A 26,644-nucleotide genomic window follows, 5' to 3' on the forward strand; every position below is an offset into this window, starting at 1 on the left:
CTACAACAATAAAGGCTAATTGCATGCCGCAAACACTCCTCTAAGGTTTTTTTATGCCTGTCAGAAGGCAGGATGCTCAAATTGACTTTGCGGAATGAATATGAAAAAACAAAAAACATCAACCCCTAGAAATTAGCAATGATAATAGCGTTGAATATCAGTGAGTGTATCTTAACACACTGAAGCGACAGCTCTCCGCATTATTCTCACTTACAAACAACTGACCGAGAGAATGACGGGATCAATTTGTCTCAGTCGGTTTCTGGTGTGAATGGAGCCCACATTCCCTTATCTCGTGAAAACACTGAAACTCTCTGCCCGCTCTGGGCAGAGATGCTTTCATTATTTGCCTATGAATCAGTATTTAGGGTGCGAGGGGAAAAAAGCCAACAGAATGTGGCATTATCTGAGAGGCATGAAACACTCCAGCTGTGTGATACGGAAACTTGGAAAGGCTGGTACGTGTGTGTGTGTGTATGTGTGTGTGTGTGTGTGTGTGTGTTTATACGCACACGTGGACTTATCTGCATGTGGTGTATATGCATGCATTGAGTTGAGCGAGAGGTCCGGGATCAAGTGTGTCTCCATAGATCCCGTCCAAGAAATATATCTCTGAACAAAAAGCACTAAAACCCACAGACACACACACATACACAGACTCACATACGCACGCACCGCACTACGGTGTACTCCACAAAGCAAAGCCGGCACTCTGAGTAAAGCTTCCCGTCTCCTTCTTCATCTCCTCTTCCCACCGCTCTCCTCCTCTTTCTACTCTTTTCCCCCCCTCTGTGTCTCTTATCCCTCTATTTCAGTCAGTGGACGCTCTTACGACTCAATCAGACTCACAAAGACGCACAGGAGCGAGTACTCTTTGTCTACCGTCACCCCGGCTCAGAAGTAAGTCACCTTTCTGTCTTTCTTCTCTTTGCTCTCTCTCTCTGTCTGTGTGCACCAGCTTGTCCGTTAAAACATAAAAAGGTGAGACTGGGATGTCACTGGACTGCTCAACACTCTCTCTCTCTCTCTCTCTCTCTCTCTCCTCCTCATCCTCCTCTCTGTCCTCTTTACTCCTCACTGCCCCGTTTGCAATCTCTTATGACGGGCTCGTGCGCAGACTGATGAACAACCAATCTATATTCTGTGGAGGTTACCGAGGCTTTGTGGAAGTGAAGGCAAGGAGAGCATCATGTGAAATGTAAACAGGAAGACGATGGTTAGCTTTCTGAACACTGATGTGTGGTTTTGTCGATTTGTGTGTGTGTGTGTGTGTGTGTGTGTGTGTGTGTGGGTGTGTCTGTGTTTCTGCGTGCACGTCAGTCCATCACTCCGTCTGCCTGTTGATGGCTTTTGACCGCTTGCGTTCACTGACGCTCTGAATGTGTTGCCTGACTTTTTTCAGGTGCGGCACATTAACATGCCCAGCCAGTCACAGATTAGATTTGGTTGCATTAGGGATTTGATGCAGCATTAACATATGTTGGACAAGCATTGCATCTATGATTCATGTTTTTTTCTTTTTTTCAACATGGGCTTCATCGTGACGCCTTAGTGTCCTGCTGGCTACAAGGACAACCTAATCGGGTTGCGACTGGCATCGCCGCAGGAGTACAGTTTTTGCATCTGGTTGCTTATTTCGTTGACTTACGGTTCGGATTGCTGGCAGCCTATCAATGCAGAGTAATTACAATAGGCCACTGTGAGGCTGAATAATTGATGTGCTTTTTTGGAGCTGATGTATGCTGAAAAACCTATCTGCCTAGAGTCCCGTCAGTAGTTTATCATGGGGTGAGAGCGGGGCGAGTGCAGCCTGACTGCCAATGCTTAGTGCTGTGGTAATGATGCAGGTCTGGGCCTGTCAGCAACGGGAACACTGGGAATTAGAGCCAAAGCTGGTTGCAGCTCAGCTATCAGCCTTGGTCTTAACACAGATCGATACCTGGAAGAGGAAGTAAAAAGATACTCCAGAACTCTTTGGTGGTTGGTCAACCTCCATCATGTGTGCCGAGCAGTGTCAGCCGCACATGAAGGCTCCTTACTCCACCTTATTAGATTAGTGACATTGTAATTCGACAATTTGCGATTTTGATAGGAGATTGTATCAAATGATCAGCGGATAACCTGTTTCAAAGAACAGATGTCCATGGATATTTTAACCAAACATTCAGAACAAAAATGTGAAACCAAACACAAGGAGCTTTCCGGGGGCGTGTTGATTCAGGTACCACTGACATGATGGAATGGGATCCAGGAGGACTGGTTTGAGAAATTGATTCACGAGTTAAAAGGCTTTCGTGATGCCAAAAAAAAGGAAAACGAAAACGGCACAGTGGTAGTATTTCATCCTCTGTCACAACTATTGCGAGGTAAACAGAATATACTACACAGAGCCTCGTCGTGCCTTGTGTTGCCGCCAATGAAGCTGAGCCTGGTTCAACTCCTTTTGCCAGATGACCCTGCATTTTCTTTGTTGAAGCCCCTTGAATCTGCCCCACTACTGTGCTAACATAATAGTTTAATGTAAATGAATGAAGGCTAATGTCAGACTTAATGTGGCCCAACACTGTTACAGTAGATGTCCTCTGTGAACCTGTACAGTCGTTACTTGTCTGATCCATTTCCACATTGTTTTGTGATACATGATTTACATTTCAAATGAGAGGGACAACGTTTGTGTGTTGTTCTTGGGCTGAATTCCTCCGTGTCCGAGTTGATCAAATGATGAGTCTAGATGATGCATTTACCCATGAAGAAATCACAGTGTACCTTTGGGCAGTCATCAGAGGGAACAAGGAAATGATAGTGGAACTGTGGACATGTTTTTTTCAGCAGGGTTCTAACTTGCTTGATAGCAGATAAACAATTTTTTCCCCTCAACATCTCTTTATTTTTTGATGTATGACACAGTATTGTATTCCATATCATTCTGTGCCAGACAGGGGTCACAAACAGAGGTTTCGCTACTGTCTACCATGATTTCTTCTCCTTTTCACTGAGGCAAATAATCTCTCTTTTTTAGCTGCCAAGACTTGGCTCAGCCTCTCGGTCAGTCTGCGGCTCTCGGTCTCTCTCTTCTCTTCTCTTACTCTATCACGCTGCATTGCCCGCAAGCCCCTTAGCCAAACTTCACCCTGACTCACTCGCACAGCATCCATTATGTATCGGGCCAAAATTGAAGAATAACAGGCTCAGGGCGACGACTCCAAACAAAAATAAAGTACAACATATTAGGAAAAAGGAAAGCAGCATTGGTTATATCTATATTTGGGATGCTGTCTGACTGTGTATCCCCTTTTCAGCTTCATAAAACGACTGATACTAGATGAAGTTACCACTGCAAGCACGGTAAGTAGCTGTGGAACCACACAATGGAATTAAAATACTCAAGGAATGGATATGAATATATATATAGGGTGAAAGTTCTGCACCCCTTATATGCTTGTGTGTAAGAGCATATAAGAGCGTCATCATCTTATAGGGCCATTGTGGTACATGACCAACTCTCCCGCCGGTCGTCTGTTTCTCACTATGAACGCTTTATTGTTGGATGACCTAGCGGTTGGATTTTAATTTGGATGGATAGGCCAAAAAAAGTCCACTGGTCATGACTATTCAGCAACCTTAATTACCTGTTTATTCTTTTAACCATGATGATGAAGGTTCTCAAACCTTTAGAAAGGACTTCCCCACACTGTTTTAGCCCATCTTCTGTACTCTCCTTAACTTACGTGAAAGCTCACTCTTCTAGAAATCCTCTTGTAGTGCTGCAGCTGACTGTAGCATACATTCTTCCGTACGGAAAACTCATAGAGAGGATCTATTTTCACGAACTGTGTATTTATTCCCTGGTTCACTCGGCCCAGACCAGTTTTCCCTTCTAAAAAGATCTCTATCGTGCCTCTTCACATTTGGCTTTCATTTTATGCAAAGAGAACCCACAACCACATGGTCCTCCCTCCCGCAACTGGAGATGAAGCTCCAACAGGCTATAGGACATGCAGCCAAAAAGTCTCCTCTTTTGGCTGGAAAGGGAAAAGGGCTGCTCATATTCATGCAAACAGAAAATTTGAATTAATTTACAATGCAAATTACAAAACAGGCACAACTTCGTTTAGATGAATGCTCATTTATTATATGGCAGAATTCTAATGATGAGCCTACTTTGCTTCAAACTGAACTGCTTTTTTTCTCTCTCTCCAAAATACATTAACTGGGGTCTCGGGCAGCAACAACAGGGTCTTTTTTCGACAAGCCGCGCTCATTTCAAGCTGCACAAAGAAAACTGATTTTGTATGTCTCCCCCTTCTCATCAACACAAAGATGAGGGTCTATTCTACTCCATCTTTCATCCGATGAAAATACCATCTTCAAGGTTCTCTTCTTTTAAAGGGGAATGGCATCCATTTAATACATTTTCTGATATATTCTTTTTGAAAATCCCCATGCACACTTTGACATACTACAGTATATCTCTCCCATGTAGGCAGATCTTTGCAGAGCTGGGTATAAAACGATGTATTTACTTCGCCCAAGGCAACTGCTGGAAGGCAGGCAGGTATGCATGAGATCACATGATGGATATTAGCCCGTTTAAAACACACACACACACACACACACACACACACACACACTGCTGTCAGCTGTCATTCTGCTGCAAATCAGTTTGAAGTGGCTGAATTCTGACACTATGTAGTTTAGCTTTGATTCACTCAGGTATTGGCGATTTTTCCCTTGTTGACAAAGAACAGAAAGGAACAACGGGAAAATTAGCGACTCGTTTCTCTCACCACCTGCCTCTGCTGCCAATCCAACAGCAGTCGCTGATGACGGCCGACTAATGCCAACAGCGCTGGACTCGATGCACAAACTCGGGGCAATCGTCGGCCGCAGACACTCAATGATGGCTCAATGGCACCTGATTGCTATAGCAGCTGTAGACACCACCACTTTTTTTTCTCTTCCCCAACTTTGCTCGGTCTTTCTCAATGACTCATTACATATCTGTAATAAAGTTTTATCTCATATCTCACTCTCTGGTTGCACATTCGTAGCTGTTTAACGCGAGGCACAGAATGCATGTGAATGAGAAGACCGGTAGATTCTCCTCCTCTCCAAGACACTTATTACATCGTCATTCCATTTTACTTTGGCTCCATGCAGCAGAGAAGACGTACCTTTCTCGGTCAAAAAAGGAGAAGTCATACAAAATTTTTAATTAGCTTGAATAGGAAATGGCTAAGGAGGTAAAAAAGAAAGTCAATAATGTAGAGCATTGGGATCTAGGGCTTGTATAATTAATGTACGGTAGCTTTCCAGCAATAGATCTCCTTTAACACGCAGTGTGAAATATATAATGGAAGGTGGTTGAGCACAGACTCACGAGGAAAAGTTTGGTGAAATAAAATTGCATTAGCATATTTAAAGTCTCTATGATTGTGAAATGAAAGTTTCATAAAAAATATATAACCGCATCAAGAATGTATGTGACATGATAGTAGGTGTGTGACATAAAACGCAGTACACCATGTCCAAACTTGACCCCCTGTATCACTCAGCCCTGAGAGACATCAATAACTGTGCCTTCATAACTCATCTCCATACTGTATAAAGCTTGGTTGGATGGTCATCCCTCACTTTGCGAAGGCTTCAACACTGGTACATTTTAATCTATAAAGTCATCTCAGGCAATTTTCCTTCTTGCTTAGGTCGGAAGTTTTCATTCCTACAAAGCTGTCATAAGCCATTTGAGACATGAACTCCGGACAACGTCCGCAGAATTGCGCCCGGACATTCTCCAGAGTTTGTCCGAGGCAAAGAGAGGTTACAAAGTAAAAAAAGAAAAGCATCTGAGGGGTGATGCTCAACCTGTGTGCACTCTGTATATGATGTACCCCAATCAGGCCATACTTTTTTATAAATGTATTAATGCCATGTCATGACTACGTCATCTTGACGTCAACGTGTCATGATGACAAATTAGAAAAGTCTGAGTGAAAGCATAGAGTATGAAAAAAAGTGTGAAATGAAACTCAGTCATCATGAAGACTATCGATCCATTTATTCTTCAGTCAGTTGCTGTCAGACACTAGACAACACTCTAGTGTGCGTTTGCGTGTGTGTTTGTGTGTGTGTGTGTGTGTGTGTGTGTGTGTGTGTGTGTGTTTGCGTGTGTGTTCTGTGTGAGCATTTGGGGTGGCAGTGCTGGCAGATAACCTAACCAACTGGAGGGCTGGAGACACCAGCGGCCCTGAGGTGGGTGGAGACAGTGAAGACGGCAGAGGGAAAGTCAAAGTGACACCGCCGAGGGCTGAGGGCCTCGGAGGCACCACTGCATCTTATCTCCCGCTGCCTTTTGGTCGACCTTCAGCCACCATTCAGATGCAGGTCATTTAGAGGACAGAGGGCAACTCTAAATCAAAGCAACTAGCCTCCTGAATCCTCCCCTCCCAGATTCTGATTCAAATGAGGAGAGATGTCCAGTGGCTGTGTGGCTCAGCGGTTAGCACTGTCGCTCACAAGAACAAGAATCAGGGATTGTGTCCTGTCTGAGTGTGTGCATGAGTGTGAGTTTACTGTCCCTGGTAAGGTTTAGTCTAACAGTCTAAACAATCAAGGAGGACCGGGGACTCTTGAATGTGTCCAGGTGTTTGCCCTCTTACTATCCAGTGTAGTCGGGCAGTATTCCAGCCCCTAGAAATTGAATGAATGGGAATCCATGAAGAAGTGAGTGTAATTGGACAGCTGGACGGATGTTTGAAATTATTCAGCAGAAGAACCTTTTTTTTCTGCACCACCCTGCAGCCCTGCCACCGCCACTGATGTACCCATGACTCGTGTGTGTGTGTGTGTGTGCGCATGCATATACTGTACTATACTGCAGAGAAGAGTGGATTTTGTGCTGTTTATTCAATATTGCCAAGAATACCACTGCTTTAAGCCACCTGGGCAAACAGGTTATTGCCATATCAATCATTTTCAGTGACACCCAATGGTGGAGACCACAGACAATATTGACCAACAGACTGACAGAGATTAATGCTGCTGCTGCACATAAACAGGCCTCCTCCACCCATCCCTCTTTCCAGACTTCATCCATTTCTTTTCTCCTCTGTTTTTTCCCCGCCAATCATGTTTTTCTCCCCTGCTCTTTCAATCATCCACTTTCTCTCCCGTTCTGTTCATTTTCCTCATTCTCTTCTATTGTTTTTGTTATCTATTTCTTTTCCTATTCAACTAAGAACATGAGCACTTCATTTAATGCCTGTCGTGGCATGGGGCCTGACACTTGGAGCTGTAGAAGGTTGGATTATATTAAACATTAACCAAAATATGAATAGAAGACTGTAAATACTAATAATCAACTCCGGTTAAATCCAGTTCATTTGAATCAATAGGCAATTTCTCAAGTGTAAAAAAGGCACAGTCAAGTCACAACTGATTCACTTAACAACCGTTGCTCATATTTCACTGAACACATAGTACAATTGTCAAATCTGTGATCACACTCATGTATGCAGTGGTGCACACATCTTCAGAAAGTTCTGGATTAAACAAATATTGATTACAAGAAAGTGCAGTGTGCTCTTGTCAACGAGCCTGACTGACACTGACTAGCATTAATGAAAAGAACGCTACAGTCATGCAAAAAATGTTGTAGACAATGAGTAACCGTCATGTAGATGTAAAGTAATGCACGTGTGCATATGTCAATTCAATTCAATTCAATTTTATATGTATAGCACCATATCACAACATACATTGTCTGAAGGCACTTAACATAGTGAGGTCAATATTACAATATTACAGGGAAAACCCAACAAGTCCCACAATGAGCAAAGCAATGCACCTGCAGTAATCTGATATGGAAAATATGACATTTGTTGAAAGACTGACGGTTATCTTAAGGTGTTAACAGTGCATGAAAACATAACCGCAAAGTTTGCTTATGGTCAGGCAAGGCTCAATGGGCATTTCAAGTATTTCATATTTTGTCAACAAAAGAAAACTTCAATACACCTGAGACAATCGCGCTGTTTGTAAAACACTGACGGTGGAGAATTATGATTAATTTGGTATTTTAAACATCTAGTTTTAAAATGTCATTCGTTAAGCTGCAAAGTATAAGGGAAGTAATGTAATATAAACCACTCCCATTAGTTCAATGATTGGCGATGTGTCCACTTAAACTTCCAGTCTGACTTTCAGAGGATGATCGATATCCATATTTATTTATTTATTTTTGTTATCCTTTCCAGGTGCCTTTCATATGCAAATAAACTGACATATTACTCTCTCTGCATGGTCGAATTACAGTTAATTGACTTCTTAATTTTCATTTTAATTAAAATTGGTTCAGGTTTTGATTTGTTTTATGCACAGCTGTGCTTCATGGATTACTCCAAGTGTAATATTTCTCAGTGGATAACTGTATGTGTTGCTGCATTTTCTCTCGGTACTTACTATGGTATTTTTTTTTTCCATATCACTGGTTTTCTCGCTGTAAAGGTGAATTTGTTGAGTGAGGGGAGAAGGAAGGAGATGTTTTAATGATAACGTCATCCCCCTGTGTGCGAGGAGCCAGATGAGTAAATCAAGTGAATCCAAGTGTTAAATGCATGAGAGTAGAGCTGATATATTATTGATGACCGATGGCATCGCATGACCAACCATGCACACACCACCGTATTAACACATGTAAACGTAGAAACCACAAATAAAAACACATACCTTATAAAAAAAAATTCACAGTCTAGTTTACTGTATATGTGGCATCTAGTTCCCACTACACAATTTTTTTGCCCGATTGCTGACAAATTTTGGAACTTACTGGCAAAACCCCAGATAAGAGCGAAATTGGTGGTTGATGGACAGTCACCAGTCACTATGTGTCAAAGACGCAATTCCAGAAACTTGCCAATAAATCGCCTCCTCTGACTGCATTTGTAGCAGGCTAAATACTTAGACAAATCAGCCACAACTAGAGCCAATCAGACTGCAGGGGTGAGATAAATAAGACGTCATCTGTGAGCAGGACGATCATTGGAACTGTCACCTATTGGGCCAATACTGTAGCAATTTTATTTGCGCGTGTGTGGAGAGTTGTTTTACTGTATCTCAATCCGTGTGTGCATAATCAGATTTGTATAAAATAATCTCTAAATGCGTACTGAGATCTGCGCAAGGACACTGGAATCTGCAAAACAGATGCAGGGGGATTCAAGCGAAGGGAAGGACAGACAATGACATGGAGCGGCTTTTTTTTCCTTTCTTTTTTCTGAGACCAGACATACTATTCGGGGGGTTCGCTCCTGGTGAAAGATCGTGTCGTGTGTCCTCAACCTGTCGCCAGTTAGTCTGTGAAAGTTGTGTAGTTTGAGCTTGGCATAACTCGAATGATTCATTGCTTTTGTAATGTGAGACGGTTCACACGGAATGCTAAGATAGTATCTAATGAAGCAACGAGTGAAGTGAACATTTTTTTCTGTAAGAATTCATCTCTGTTTACTGCTGCCGGAAATTATTTCAATTAATTTGGTTCTAACTATTTTGCCCTTCAATTTTGTGCAACGGCAAAACAGCTGAAAATGTTCCAATTATTTCCCATTGAACCTCAGCTCACCTCCTTTGAGTGACTTTTTCTTAATTGGAATGTGAAATTAACATATTCTCATGAAATAGCTGACGGGATCCAGAAAAAGAAAAAAAAACAATGACAGGAATGACACATCTTGCCATCAAAAGGGGAGGCAGTGAAATAGAAGACGGATGCTCTGGGATATTTTTAACCTCTATTTACCCTGCTTTGACTGCCTTGTTATTTTACTGCTCAACCCTGCTACAACCTTGCATCGTTACACATATTCTCAGCTGGGAGCATAACCACAATCTTTGACTGCAACCATTCAAAAAAGAACTCAGAGTTGTGTTTACGTGCCGTGCTCAAGGGCGAATACGCCGCGATGAAAGAACAGTGACGCTAAGAAACAGCAACATTCATCCCGCTTTCGCTTCACCTGGAAGGTTTTCACGAAAAGGTCCCTGTCATTTCTACAAATATCACCCGTCCCATTAGCGAAGGGATCCATTAGATGGGGTGTAATGCTGTTGTTAGACTGAAAATAGCATTGCATTTAAAAAATACAACCGGCGCCGTTGGTATAAGACAGGCTTGTTCAAGTTGCAGGTTCACACTAGCGCACATTTATCACACCCATCTTCCACTTCTTCCACCAACCAATCAGAAGTGTTTACCAGTGCAACAACAGTGTGTGACATAATCCCTCACCAGCTTCCCACAAACATTAACATCTGTGCTAACAGGTGAACTCAGCAAACAAGGAAGTTCCACAGCCAGGTGATAACTCCTGATCCAAGGATTGGTTGGCTGGGTTGGTTCAATCTCTAGTGCCGACTTCTGTGTTGTAAATTTTCAAGAGGAGAATGGGGGGAAAAAAGAAGATCTGTCCACAAGTGCACAGGTTTTTAACACATTGCAGTTTGTGGGGATCTCAAGCCTCCAGGACATTATTAGAGAGACGTTATTTTCCCTGCTCGTCACTGAGCACCCCACGACTCCTTATTAAATTCCCCCCTGCATTTGTGCTGCAGGGTTGTAAACCAGTGAGCTTTGTCATTGTCTAAACCTAAAGAAAATCTCCATCGTTCAATGATCATACAGTGCTGCACGTGTGTACAATCCAATCTGTGATGCTAAAATGCTTTCAAGGATAAAATTCGTTTCTGAAGTTTTGTAATTGACTTTCTTTTTTTCAAGCAACGGAAAGAAAAAAAGACGACAGCAAAGTTTTCCAGTCGACGGCAAAGTTTAGAGTTTGGAACCTTCATGCAAAAACACCTTCAAGGCTCCTAGTGTCCCCAAAAATACATTCATATATTCTGCCGACATGCTGCCACAATCCCACACACACACAAAACACAGGTAGAAAGACAAGACAAGCAGAACGGAGCTGTGAGGAAGACAAGGGAAGAGTTCAGTGATAACAAATTAGAGCAGTTTGCTCCGTGGCAGAACAGTGGTTCCCTAGATTATCTCTAATTAACCTCTGTGGAATTGAACCATCAAGCACAGAGGGATTAACGCACAAAGGCATGGTCTTTGTGTGTGTGTGTGTGGGGGGGGGGGGGGGGGGGGGGACTCAGAGAAAATCCAAAGACCCTCAAGTACCGTAGTCCCAGACTTTGCCTGCTACACATCCTCTCAGTCATCTGCCCTAACAGTAACAAGCTTCATATAGCTTTTATTAACCCTCGGGAGCAGCGACTGCTCTCCGAGCAACACTAAAAAACATCAGGACGATTCAAATCCAAACACAGCCAACCTTACCCCCAACTTTAACTCTCACTTCAGAAAGAGAAACAAACAGAGTCAGGACCCTTATATCAAATTGCGGGGTACTCAATCACACACAGGAAACAGGGTTAGGGTCGCGGAGTCTTGACACTAGCATTAACATTAGAATAACCGACTACGTCTCTAATCTGTAAATGCTTCAGGTGCCGAGACAATTAGTTTCACGAGTAGAATTAAAGAGAGGTTGAGTGAGTCAAGACCAACTTAATGTCCATCATGACCAGCGGCCACAGACATTTACTGCATTAGACTTTTTTTTTTTTTTGTCTAGCAAAAAAGCTGCTAGGGGGGCCATTTAAAGTGTGTAATTACAGAATTGTAATCATCACACAATGAATAAGGGTCAGTTCTTGGTGTTGATGGACCACATGTCCTTACTCATTTTAAACCTCTGAATAACCTGCCCTGAAATACTTATCATGCTGGGACTGTTTTTTTTCTTTTCATTTTATCTTAGACAAAGCCACACACACTTTATCTGGCTTAGGCTGCCAATTGCTGTACACAGCTGCCGGTTAAGTGTCGAATTTCCATCATGTTGAGACGTGTGCCATGCCTCTCAATAATCTGAACATGCGATGATTCCTATCGCTCAAGTGTGTTTCTAACTCCAATTAGAAGTTGGACGTTATTTAAAGAACAATAAGCATTTTAACTTCTCCAGCAAAATGCATTCACGTCGTGCAAATTTGTTTTCCAAATAATGCTATGTCACATGATGAATACAATAGGGAAACTGACTCCCATCCCACAGGAATTCTAGGACCCACAGGCTTCCCGAAGAAATGTCAGCCTCTAATTTTCCCAACTTGGAACATGGTAAAAAAAAAAGAAGAAAAAGGGCTGAGCCGAGCAAGTATGGAAATGAACCACAAGCAAAGTGGGGCACAAATCAAGGAAGGAAAAAAAGCAGGTGAACAGAGGTGAGCTATTCTTTTCTTGGGGGGGGGGGGGGGGGGGCTGTTAAGAGAAAAGTGGAGGAAGAGGCAAAGAGGGGAGGGGATTTAATTGGTCATTACATCAGTGATACAATGGGAACACATTAATCCAAATGGGCTTTTTTTGTTCCCTCTTCCTTACAATTGTTCCTTCAATCCAACACTTGCTTGTGTGTATGTGTGAGACAGCATGCTGTGATGTACCTGATCACCACAAGATATAGAAATATTATTAGAATTAACAAATAAGAACAATTGATTTTTAAGCCAAACAAACCCACCCACCCACCCACATGCATTCAAATACTTCATCATCTGTGGAGGATGAGGAATTAAATCATGTTACGCACGCACGCACACACGCTCATTCACACACATGAATAATAGTCTGTGTTTGCCAGATCCCCAGTGCAAAACATGGTATGTTTGAACACGGCAGCCTGTTAGAGTGTCTGATTAGACCCGTGTTTGAACAGAGAGTGACAGCGACCTATCAGCGCATGGCAGTGGCCGGCATGTCACTGCAATGGCGCATCAGCTGAGGGTTTCTGCATCTATCCGGCTCACACACTTATGCATCATACACAAAGACACACTGACTGGGAGAAAGACATCTAAAACAGAGAGAGACACAGGCACACAGCCAGCAGGTTGTTGCCCATCATACATTTCACCTTACCCCGGCTAAAATACCAGTTCTCATACGCCGGTTAACAGACCTAGATAACTCTTTTAGGTACCGGGGTATTCGTGCATGTGTGCAGTGTTGTCAGGTTTTAAGCGACCATGGCAGCTTGACTTGGGTGACAGACCCATTTGTCTGCTGTCACGTAGGTGGCGGCAAGTAGAGCCGCTGACGCAACGGCTTCTGCCTATGCCATTTTTGTCCCCGCGTCTGTGCTAATGAAGTTGTCACCATTACAAATTAATGAACACTCAACTGACACTGACTGATGATATGTGCAAAAATAGGTGACATCTTCTATTATTGAGTCTTTTTGTCACTTCATGCCATTATTGGACGTGGATTACTCAACGAGTCTCTCAAATTAAACAACCAAAGATGATATTTGTCTGTGTCCTCTAGAAGCATACATTCTCTGATGTGACACCCCCGTCGGCAGGGCCACATCATTTGTCTGCGTCTTCAAAAACAGCAATAAATCACTGGGTTTTCACTCAATGAATCAGTCCTATGTTTTGACAGTGCTACAGTTAAAGTTTGGTTAGATTTAGGCACAAAACAACTTGTTTACATCTTGGGAATGACCCTGTTCTGGTTGGAATAAACGCGGGTAAGGGCTGGGGACAATCGTGGTCGTGCTCAGAGGAAATCAACACTGACTTGCATTATGAAACACAACATAAAAAGTGGTCTGCTGTGGTGAAGTTAGCCTTTGGTTGACCCATCCAAGCATCCCGACCTTCCTATCCCTCTGTGGAATTTGTCACTCTGCAATAATGCCACCTTCCTCCTTTGCCCCCATCATAAATACCGTGTCTACTATGGGTTTCATCCCTGGAAGGTATTTTTACCAAGCTTTACCACACACGCACACAGAACGCTCGTACAGAGCAGGGCCGGTGTCAAGCTGAGGTCTGCCTGCTTCTGAGAATTGTATGCTTTTTGGCAGATGGCACAAAGTGCGTTCTACCGAGGTTATAAGGACTTCTGCCTTCCAGCTGAAGACGCTAAAAACTTAATGGATGTTTGAACGGGGCACCAACACAGCGATCAACAGCAGAGGAAGAACGCTGCACACAGCTCTTTAATAAAGCAATATGGCAAAACACTAAGTTAGAAAAATTTTTTAAAAGTAATATCATGAAAATGTGGCAAGGCAAAAACGGTATATAAAGTATATATTTAGTAGCCTTAATACAACATTTACAGGGTATGCATCGCCCCTCCGGTGAAAAAAAAAAGCTAATCATGGTATTAGGTTTCCTTAGAAACCAATTTGCTAATTTAATTATCTGGATTCATGCTCACTCAACTTTTAGGCAACACAGTTGGACGTGAAAATGAGATGAGGCAAAGCAAAGCAACGCTTTTGATCAGTTGGCTTTCGGTGGCCGTTGTTCTAAAAGGCAGACGGAGGGGATTGTAAAGAGACGCCTATTGTCTGAGTGAGCATTAGGAGGAAGGATCTGGACGTGGGGGGTGGGAATGACTTCTCCTTGACTGCCTCCTCTTTCTGTGACCGTCGTCTACGCCAGCAGCTGAGTCTCCGCGCGTCCTTTAACTCCTTAGTGCAGGAGAGACAGACAGTCTGTCTGTGTCGGCGGGCGCTGCTCCAATCTCAGCAATGACCCTTCACATTGGGCCGTCTCTAGAAGGACCCTTTCTTAACCCCCTCACCATGGACTCGTACCTCTTTGCCCCTCTCACCTCCACACACACCCACGTCCATACTAAGTCGCCTCTCTGTCCACACTGCCTCGCTGTGTTTTGTTTTTCTTTCTGTGACAAAGTCACCCCACCGCTCTCGGTCACCCTACCCTGTACCCCGTTGTTTTCTTCTATCTCGCTTCCACTGTTCCGTCCCTCTCTCTCGCCCTCGCTCTCTTCAGGTAGCCCCAGCTACATAATTAGGCATCATTTGGCCAAACGAAACAGGACTTGCAGTCAATGCGTATGGCGTTCTCAGACTCTTTAAATCTTTTATAAACAGAAAACCACTCAGTTATTTGATTTGTGTGACTTTCAGTTGAATTGCAGCATCTTTTAAACGCTGAGGGCTGAGCACTTTTTCAGGATTGTCATTAGCTCACTGTGGTTGCAGTGGGTGGAGAACTGAGCTAATGACTGATAGAGATCTCTTTGTTTTGCTCTTGAAAGAAACTGGCTTTGGCTTGACGAGGACCTTGTGTTGCTTTATAACCGAATGATTGACTATCAGGGGAGAATTTACGAACACGCTTCCTGCGGTCATTTAAAACTTTATACGATGGACTCAGAGACAACAGGCAAAGGAGGGATAATAATTTGATTGAGTGAAGTGTATGATTATGTTTTAATGAGGAAGCCCTGCACGTACAGTTGTTGAGTGATTGCAGTGCCTCGCTTTTTGCTATGCACATAAATTACTCATTGCCTCTAGAACCAGACATTTTGATAAGCACCTCTTGAAACATTTGTCTTAACAAAAGGCCACTTATCCTGAGTGCATGCCTAACTTTGACCTCGACTGGAGCAGGCTGCGGCAGGAAGCGAGTGACTGAGAACGAGAGCAAGCAGCTTGACAAAACTCGAGGTAGACAACATCTCTCGCAGATCAAACTTTTGTTGACTGAGCTTCTGTTCTCTGAGCACATAGCATGTCTACGAGGATTGCTTCAGCTAAATTACAGAAGAAAAAAATTCATAATTACCTATGCGACATCTAGCTTGTAGATAGGTTGAATTTCATTTGCAGTAGTTTTGGGATATCCATCTCGAGCCCCTTTCACACAGCCTATTCAAGGCGGGAATGTTGTGCCTTTATTCCACCTTGCCGTTCTGTATGAAAGATATAAACACAGAGTTAAGATGGCAGTGGAGATCACACAGAGCCATTTGTGTAAAAGGAAAAGCTGGCATGGCACGACAGACGTCGGGGCTGCATTATGTCGGCTTTGTTTGGTTGAGTGTAAACAAGCAGCCCAATGACATGGAGCCATTTATCTCATTCATGCTGCTCTGTCCCATTGGAAATTTAAGAAATCAATTGCAACAAGATTTTTTTTCCCTACTGTTTGTTATCCCACGGAATACAGTTAAATTTTTTCATAGGCACTAAGTGGAAAGTACATTGGAAGAAAACTATTGACAGTTTGGTGGATGAGAACAGGGTTACGGGCAAGTTCCATTTACAGCCATTGTATTGTGGGGGTCCTAGATTGATCCGTCAAAACGTGGGGAAACTAAACACCAACTATCCGGATGGCTACCAGCCCTAGAGGAAAATTAGAAAAATGCATTTGTCTGTGTAATGTGTGTTAACTGGGTTAATTAAAGTAGAGTACATTAGACAAATCAAACAGTTTTGGTCACAAATTGAACTTTGTCAGAGAGATGACGCCACATGGGGCCATGTGACATTGCTCTGAGCACTAAACGTGACCACATCAATCTGAACTTGTAGAGAAAACAAAGGGGAAATGTGCACTGCGAGTATGATCTTTACTCTCGCCGCCAATCACCACCAGCCACAGGCGAACAGAGGACGATATTGTTTGCCAGCCCGCAGCTGCTCCGAGGAGGGGAGGCGGCTTTTTTTGCATTTCTCCTTCATCAGTGAGAAGACAATTCGATACCGGCACGCGCAAATACTGTAACGCTCCCCTTCCCGTGAGTTTCTTTCACCCACAGCACATACCCCACCCATGCCTCTCCCTCCGCTGAATTGCCTGCGTTTGCCTGACTTGCGTGCCACTCCCACTCTCATCCTCCCCTCTGCATATACCCTGCACATGCCCTTTTCCATCCCTCCCTGTGGTCATCTAAACTGCCCATTCTGAGGAGTTGGAAGCGTCTCTATATTTACTCCATCTCCACCCTGCTTCCAGCCCGGCAGGCAGTGTTATGCATCTTTCATCTGCGGGGCTGAACGACCTATATTCTCATGCTGGCCCCCATGCAGCCACAGTCGACCGCTGCCGCTCTCTGTCCCGCTGCTCTCGCACCGGCCCCAGGCTGCAGCGGTGGGTGTGGCATCCAGGCTGGACCAGAATGGACACTGCAGGCACAGGCTCACATTCAAAATAATCCATCTCGGCCGACTGTGGCACAGTGAACTTCAAAATTAAAATGACAAAACAAATTCATATTGCCCTGAGAAGAAGCCGGAGATGGAGGTGGCATAATAAATATTTCAACACTGTTTGGGAAAAGTAGCTCCACTAACGCTGCAGAATATAGGTCAAAAAAAAGCTCTTATAGCTCATGACCCAGTTTACCTTTTTTTTTTTTCACAGCACAATTATTGTATGCTCTAATATGATTCAACTAATTATCACTTGTTGTAAGATTTCTGTAGACTTATAAATTCACAGACAGAATAGATCAAACAGAGTAGAGAGACGATTCTGTAATCAAGCTAATTTGCTCATCAAGAATGCAATCTTGATCCACTGCTTATTATCCTTGACACAAAGTTTTTTTTGTTGTTGTTGTTTTTTTTAAAGTGAATATGCAATCATATTCCCACTTATCCAGGTCAGTAGGCTGAGATTGTTCTGTGTCGCTGATGAAAAAATGCTGCTGCACAACAGCAAATCACTGTTTTTGCCATTTGTTCTCAAATGGAAAAAAAAGAAGAAGAATACTCTGTTTTACACAATAATGAAATGTGCCGCCCACATCATACTTACAAAGGCAACAGAGCAGGTGTAATATGGACATCTGAAAATGTACTAAATGAGGTTGGTGACATTTGGATTAGTACAATAAATGCAGCATTACAAAATGAGACAAAACTATCTCCCCGTTTTTTGTTCAATTAAATGATGAACAGCCTTTGATGAGACAGCGCCAGGTTTTGGCATGAGGGAGAGCCCCGACACACACACGCACACACACACACACACATACATACTAATGCATAAGCTTAACTTGTTTATCCATATGCTAACAGGGTTTAATCGTTTACTGTTAATCCACAAAAGCTGTTTAGAGGGTTTCTCTTTTCACCAGATGTCAGCGCACTGTGCCTGTTTATATTTCTGCCTGAAGGTCTGTCTCCACACAAGTCACTGTTTTCTGTCCATCCATCCATCCATCCATCCATCCATCATCTTCCCAGTGAGTTCAACCTTGTGGAAACAAGGGAATCATGTAAAGTGGACACTAGATAGCACAAATGGCTTCAGGCGAGGTCCATCTCGATGACCGAGCACTTCCAACCAATTTGTTAAGTGTGCACTATTTTGTAAATGGGGAGATAGAATTGCTGTTCGTCAACTGTGACCCTGGTGCATTCAAACACCGTAGACGGAAATTGAATAAAATCAATCTTCAAGGCCACCGTTTCAGGTTGAAACGCCACATTTATATATTAAGAAGAATCAATGTCCACATTCACTTTCCCATACACAGTAGAGCCATGGCAGCAGCAAGAAAGAAAAAAATGATTATCAGATGCTCTTTTCCCTGCGGTATGATTTGTATTGCTAATGTAGCTGCCCTCTGCACCAGAGCTGCTGAGTCACAGTCGTTCCCATACCCCTGGAAAGTGACCTCCCTTTGGACTGGAGACAGGTGTCTGCCCCTTCCCCCAATGGCAAGACCCCCAGCTTGTGTCACACACACACACACACACACACACACACACACACACACACACACACACACACACACACACACACACACACACACACACACACACACACACACACACACACACACACACACACACACACACACACACACACACACACGCATGAATACAAACACACAGGGCAGCTTCCGGGTTATAGGGTCACTCTGACATGCACAGGCCAAGCTGTCATGTCAGGCTTTATTAAGAGCCTGAGAGTCTGGGAAATGTAATTACTGTGTGCTATGTGAGGTAAGTCCTGTGTGCAGCCTAGGTGCTGGGCTAATGTAGGGTCTAATAATATGTCTCCGACTGGAGCAGGGCCAGGTCTGTAAGCCACCAGTGACACACTGGCCTAGCTTTCCTTATTTGGATGTCTAACAGATCACAAGTGGACAGATAGAGAGCAATGGCCTGAGGAGTTCACGTGAGGCAAGACAAAGGCAAGGTGCCACAGGGGCTAGTACCCGGCAAGCACAGACTCAGGTGCTTCCTAAAGATATGAAATACAAATTATGAAATACAGCCTCGCTTCACAATATTATACTTGCAACTATCCCCCACAAATTACATTGAGAGTCCTAAGAGGATGTGGCTAAGACTGCACATGATGTACAAAGAAATGGCTGAATTAAATTACAAAATCAAATTTGGGTTTAATCTTCCCCAGGTTCTGAAATTTCTTCCTCCAAGGTCTCCACCCCTCCACCGACAGGAAGAGACTTAGACTGGTTAGGAAGGCCCAGACGCGGAGGAGGCGGTGGCATAGAGGAAAATGATGGCTCAGCCATTATCCCCGTTGGAGAACATGTCCTAAACCCCGTACAGGGCACCAGTGGGCAGCTCTTTCGGGGACAAGTTACTTCACCTGCAGTGCGTTAACAAGAGATGTCACAGGGTCTCTTCTTTCCTTCTGCTGTTAGACTTTACAATCAACAAAGCTCCTAACAGACCGCTCACACCAAAACTGACAATTCACTCACATGCAAGATACATGTACATTGAATGGATGAATACAAATCTGTGCTATATCAATATTCCCAATGTGCTTTAATGGGAATTCCATTGTCAAGTGTTATTTATTTCACCTACTTGTTATATCTTGCTTTTGTGCTAGCCCCTGTGCTGTTGTAACACTGAACATTTTTGCGTGGGTTTATTGCACCGTATCGTATCATATCATATCGTATCGTATCATATTGCACCATATCGAACCATAAAGTATCGTATCGTTTCATATTGTATCATATCATATCGTACTGTATCGAACCATAACGTATTGTAGCCTACTGTATTGTATCTAAACTGTCGCCTCGAAAGATTCCACGTCAAATATTCAACAGCAATATTTCTAACCAAAAACAATGTGTTCATTACTCTGGACAAATTAACAGACTTTACTGTGGACAGTTCTATCAGTTCAATTCTAATCCTTAAATGACCTTTAGACGTTCTTTCCTCCCTGTGTGTCTTCAAACACCATTTGCCCCTTAAAAGCTACACCTCACTGCAGTTTTGTTGTAACTACTGCCATTCTGCTCCAACCAATGTGATGATATGAACAAGTGGATGTGTTATTGTCGGTGATATGCCGGTGAGTGTGTAGCGCATGGCTCTCCAGAGACAACTTTGTCTGTGAAGTAGATGCCAGCCAGCTAGTTGGATGACTGATCAGCTGTTCCTGAAATGGGTATGAGAAGCTATCAGGGATTTTAGCTCCACAGCCACAGGCAAATGGTGTTGTTTACACACACATACACACAAATACACCAGCATAGATGTCCATTACAGAACCTGTTAAGCACACACATAATACAACATGTGTGCATAAGCATTCGCTCATGCAAACGCGCGCACACACACACACACACACACACACACACACACACACACACACACACACACACACACACACACACACACACACACACACACACACACACACACACACACACACACACACACACACACACACACACACACACACACACACACAGAAAAACAGTCACTGCCAAAAACGGTCTGACACAGATCCTTAGACACAGCTGGGACAGGCAGCGGGTCGAGCGTGGATGATTAAACACACGCGCACTCACACACAAAGACATCGCCCTCTCAGACATGTTACATTTCTGTGGCAATAATTGCATTAGTGCAGTAAGTAAATTAAATGAGCATATGCTTCCAGGACGGAGTGCTGGTCTCTCCCTGTGTCCTCTGCTCCGCTGCTGCTGCTGCTGCTGGTGGTAGCCCTCCCAGGCCTTGCCATGTTGTCGGCTTCTCCACTGTCACACACCATTACCTGCAACCGGCTACCATTTCACAGACACACCGGCACATGTGCGCACGCACGGACACACACACACACACACACACACACACACACACACACACACACACACAGACATTGGTAGTATGTGTTTGATTGTACATTTTTTTGAACTTTGTCGAGATATCATTCAACAGCACATGCATTATTCACAGCTCTTTGCCAACCAGCCTTGTGTTTCTTTCGTTCTTCTGTAGCTTAGCACACACCTGAGAATACTAAGTAGGCAGCCAAGCAGATACAGTACAGCTGGACAACGCTGGAGCAAACTTGCCTGCTTGTCATTATGTCCACACACACACACACGCACACGCACACGCGCACGCGCACACGCACACGCACACACAGGCAGGAGAGTGATAGTGCGCTGATAGCCAGGTGTAGCTGTTTTAAGCTTCATCTGTGTCAGTATCAGGAGTCACATCACGTCAGGGGTTCTACTGGTCAAAAGCTATAAGGGGCTTAGCCAGCTGGACGCCTGTGACCTGCTAAACAGCTGATAAGCCCCGTCAGCGTGTTACCTGGTGAGCTTTGTGCACATTACAAACAAGATTATTTAAGTAAGAAAAACTTTTGTTTATCTTTCAAAAGTCTGGGATATGGAAACGAAAATCATGAACTATTACGGTCACATGGAATTGAATATCATGCTAATTGCTGTAGAATGCAAAACTGTTCATGGTGCATCAACACCAGAGTGCAGAATTGGGTTATTATTTAGCAATTATTAAAAAAAGAATCAAATATAATTCACTGGGTTATACAAGATAATTACATAGCAAACTCTTGAACAAAATACTAGTACTCAAAAATGGCATTTTGGGAACAGTTAACACTCGACTTAATAGACCAATCATTTCACAGAGGAATTTCAGCTAAATTCACATCCAATTGTGGATCCTGACCTAGATTTAAAGAATAATTCCATGTGTTCATCAATTGATCATAATCAGAAATACAGGCTTTGGGTTTCTTCCAACAAGCTCGACGTTTTGTGTTATCTAAATATTAATGCTGATTCAAAAAGCAAACCTCTGTCGGATCTGGGACTAATGTAAAAAAAAAAGAAAGAAAAAAAAGGCTGAATTTGAATTTCATTTTTCTAAATGCAAACTCAACACGCAGTTAAAAACATACACGGCGATCAATTCATGGCTTGTGTGTCTGGCACTCAACGGACAGACCTGGAAACGATATTGATTTGATAATGGTTGGGACTAATCAGACAGAGAGGGAGCTTTCACAATCGGGGGGGCTTAATATCATATGAAGCCATGTATATCCAAGGAAAAATCCATAGAGTAAGATAATGGGACCACAGTGACAACAATCCACATTTCTGCTGTCACATCGAGTTGAACAGAGGTCTTGATATCGCGACTGTCCCTTCCCATTTAGACACGGGATCCAGGCTATGGAGACAGTGGCAATGCAAATGAGCTGGAACTAGATCAAACAAGGAAAATAGCCGCAATTACCACCACAGCCTGAGCTGGCATCCGCCCCGATAATTATCATGCCATCTGATGTAGCCTGAGCACAAACGAATATTTTCGCCCCCCCCAAACTATTGATTGAACGAGGTGGTCTTCTGAGGCGTGGCAGCTGGGAGTGGCTTGCATTGTTTTCATAAAAGTGCAACATTTTAAGAATTAATTTATGTTTTCTAATGAAAATAATTGTTCACAACAGGATCAAAGAGAAAGGGTTTCTAGAAAAGGTAACCGCAGTCGAGAAGATAATATCAAGAAAAAATATTTTTTCCTGAAAACTCTATTCTCTCCAGGGTTGTCTCCAAAAGGAGATGGTTCATTTATCCATCTTGTAACTGTGCTGTCTGCTCCAATTTTGAACTGAATATGCTATTGTGGTGTGACTTACAGTGTGTGTGTGTGTGTGTGTTCGTGCGTGTGTGTGTCAAGCATCTGAAGGTGTCTTTATGCCTGCGGCAAACTGGCACACTCAGCAGATGGGAGAGAGACTGATCCCCTGTTTGTTGACAGCGCACTTAAATGTGCACCTCTGTGTATGTGCATGTGTGTTTGTGTGCTTGTGTGTACGTACGTGTGAAAACTAATATCACAAACCAGCTCCAGTGAATAGTAAATAAATAATAAAACAAGTCGCTCGATCCAAAAGACCGGTCAGATCCTCTCTCTTCTTTTTTTTGTTATGTCTGTGTGACAGTGTGAGTGTGTATAAGAGAAAAGGGGGATACATGTACAGGCTTATTGTATTAATATTGTACATATTAAGTATTGAGGTTAATACATGCATGGGTTTTTAACTTCCATGGATAGAAATCAATCTGCAGGACTCTGGAAAAAATCAGATTGGCTGCAAGGGAAGAAAAACCCAAAGATACACACAGGTGAGTCATTTTAGAAGACTGAAATTCATGCTTCTATCTGATGGAAAGACAGAGAGCCAGGCCAATGGAGAGACAGAGACACTGATAGAGAAACATAAAGAAATGACGTCCATCATGAATGTTTCATAAAGCTCTCAGAACTGTGAGGGATTCATCGAATCCAGAGGGAGATATCTGGCCTTAGTACCATTCCCTCCTTTTCCTCTTCCCCTCCTCGTCCTTTTTTACACAAAACACGCGCCGGCACACACACAAAAAACATGCGCGCGCACACACACACACACACACACAGGAGTTATACATTAGAGAATATAGAATCAGCTTCAGAGTTATCATCTGGCTTGCCATTTACCAGCCCTATTAGCCCCATTACCCTCAGCCAGACCCTTTTCTTGCCCTTCTGCTCCCTTTTCACAGCAAATCCATGATTATCTTCCCGTCGCTCGTCTATTCCAAATGTATTCAGTTGTTTCCCACAACTCAAAATGCTTGGCTGAATGTGTTCTCTGCTGTCTGACATGCTTGTTTGCTTCCTGTCCAGCTGGCTGGCCACACAGCGTGATGGTGGCTACCTGGGTCATTTGAGCAGCCTAAATGATGAATTCCACAGTGGATGAGGAGCAGGTACACCAAACAGGCCTCGGCCTCCAAACAGGGGAGATGAACTGACAGAGAGTCCCTGTCTCACTACTGCACCAGAGCTCAGAGCAGCGCGTGGCAGAGCACGGCCCAACACACAGGAAACGCATAATGTACCCAAAGACGCAAAACAGAGATTATAAATTATAATTGTGTTCACAGATCTTTCATGTAGATCAAAGCAAGTTGGCACCAATTTGGTCACGTTCGTTACGAGCCATGTATAATGCATGTCAGATATTTTAAGGCCGTCGGGTGTGTTAACGCAGTGCTGCGTGTTTGGACAGTCAGAGGAACGCAGTTAATTATGATTCCAACGTGTAAAATGTTTGTGCACATATGATGATATGCATAGATAGCTTCATGTAAAACTGCTTGGTATGTTTAACAAAGACAACACGACCTGAGTGTGATGTGTAAATGAGAGTAACGGACAACAGGGGAATCTCCCACTGCCATAATGAGACTGATGCTTCCCCTGACTACAATACTGTTACTGTCAGTCTGGCACTGTGATCTCTTATTGCTGAAGAATCTTTGCTGCCAAAGGTTTATGCAGTATTACGCTTTTTTTTTCTTACATACTAAAACAAGAAATACCGCACGGTGGATACATCGGCGACTAAATCTTCAGTGTGTGTCTGGCAGTGTATCTAAAGAGCATATATCTAAATATACTCAATGTGCCATTTTATTTTTAGTCCAATATATAATATAATATCAAGGAATTATGTTCATACTGGAAGAGTCTGCACCTCATGATTTGTGTCCAGTGCCAACATTCGGTGCCAAAGCAGAGAGTAATAAGCAATATATAAAGCGAGGCAGTAGTTAGGTTGCAGTGGTTGCTGTCAATGCTGTGTGGTTGTAGTCCGACTAGAGTTTGTGTCCAGTCACAGACCTGAAAATACAAATTGCAACAGTTTTGCCTCGATCTGAACTGTAGAAAACGTTGGCATTGGATGTAAAGACGTACACAGGCATTGGATGTCATCCAGGGATTGTTGGAATCGTCCAATGTCGAAGAGATGGAGGTGGCTTCTCCGATATCAGGGGTGTTACATTTGCTGTCTATGGCTACATCCATTCTAATACATTTTCCTTTTAACACGCAGTTTCAAAACAATAACGATCTCCGTCCAGAAGAGCATTTTAGCTCCGCATCAGTTTTAATCTCTGTCCAAACTAACACACCTGAAAACGTATTTCACGTGACATTCACGTACACCGGGCATGCGCGTGCCGGTGTAAACCTTCGTGCTCACTTACAGAAGGTAGTATGAGCGAGAAACAACAAAAATTAAAAATAAGTGGAGGTGCAACTGTTACTGAGTCGTGACTGATAAGAACCAATCAGGAAGCGAATGCGGGTGAATGCATCATCGTTTCCAAATGTCTTGTCTCCTTTCTGCCCGTGAATACTACAATGCAGGCCCGGAGATGCGGGATGGGCAGCGCCTTCCAAACCTCTCTAGGTTTAGGCGCTGGGAAACTCCAGAGTAGTTAGGCTGCCAGGCGAAAACGTGGCAGCAGTGATGCATTTTAAAACGAATATGTAGCAATGTGAATGTAGCCTATGTGTTGTGGCCGGAGGTAAATGGTGTTTTGGTAATTCAGAAAGTTACATCTGATCAAAGCAAGAATGATGCAAGCTGTAATGGGATAGTTAAGCTAATGTGCAGCCAATAAGCCCGTGTTTCCAAAGCACACGTGAGCACCAGCATTGATTTTTTTTTTCCATTACAGATCAGGTGTGTTAAACATCTGCTTCACCTGTGGTGGCTCTGCTTTTCAAATCCATGTCATTTCGAGCCATGTCATTTTAAACAGATCAGCAAGATGAATGAGGGAGAGGAAGGATTAAATATAGACAAGTGTGGCCTGGGGGAGGAACGTTGCATATTGTACCTTTAAGAACATGCCACGTTTCCCTGATGACAGAGGATATTGGAGAACGAGCGCTCGGGGCTGTGTGAGAACAGGACATGACCTCTGGTAGAATGCACATGAAAACAGTGCGAGTTAGGAATGTGAGTAGATCCCCCTTGTCTTGTATAAGCAATTGGGGTCCTTTTCTTTTCTTTTTTTACACAGCCAAACAAACCCAGTATGTTAAATCTTTAATGGCAACAAGTACAGCAGTGTTGCGAACTATCAGTCCAACATGACCAAGCCCCTTATTATCCTCTGAAATTGCCTATACAAACATTTCATTTAGCTAAACATTGCCCCTACCCTGTCATGGGGGAAAATCTATCCTGCAGACAAATAAAATAGGCAAAATGTCTTTTAAATGACAGTGGGCGCTTGGAAGGACAGTAATAGCCCCGACAAAAGGACGAGTCTGATGGAGATCAATAATAAATTAAAGACTTCTCGAGCCACTTCACACCAAAATGAGACCCTGGAGGTGATGCCGACAAAGTCTCTTTATCTCTCCTAAGGAGCCATTCGCTTGATTTTATCTTCCATCCCGATAGACTGCATGCTCCTGTGCTCCTGTACTCTATTGAAAACATTACAGAATACATTTTTGGTTTCAAATCATAGAGTTCACATGGCCACATCCCAACGCCTGCGATGCGAGGGCTTGGCCTGCCTGGGTTCTTGACCCCGCCTCCCGCTTAACTTGACATTGCATTGCGAAGTGATACCCATCTCTGCATGTGGTGTCGGTCGAATGCAATTTCTGTGCGA

At 43.3% G+C, this 26,644-nt stretch overlaps 1 long non-coding RNA gene across 2 annotated transcripts in view; it reads right to left on the reverse strand.

Annotated features, from left to right (window-relative positions):
• LOC118302454 overlaps window positions 1-26,644 on the reverse strand; it is a 170,788-nt gene that overhangs the window by 54,479 nt on the left and 89,665 nt on the right. For both annotated transcript variants that reach the window (XR_004790556.2, XR_004790554.2), the window contains exon 3: window positions 15,685-15,811. This is a non-coding gene — a long non-coding RNA (uncharacterized LOC118302454). The remainder of the gene's footprint in view (window positions 1-15,684; window positions 15,812-26,644) is intronic.

This window comes from Scophthalmus maximus, chromosome 4, assembly GCF_022379125.1.
Source record: "Scophthalmus maximus strain ysfricsl-2021 chromosome 4, ASM2237912v1, whole genome shotgun sequence".
Lineage (NCBI taxonomy): Eukaryota > Metazoa > Chordata > Actinopteri > Pleuronectiformes > Scophthalmidae > Scophthalmus > Scophthalmus maximus.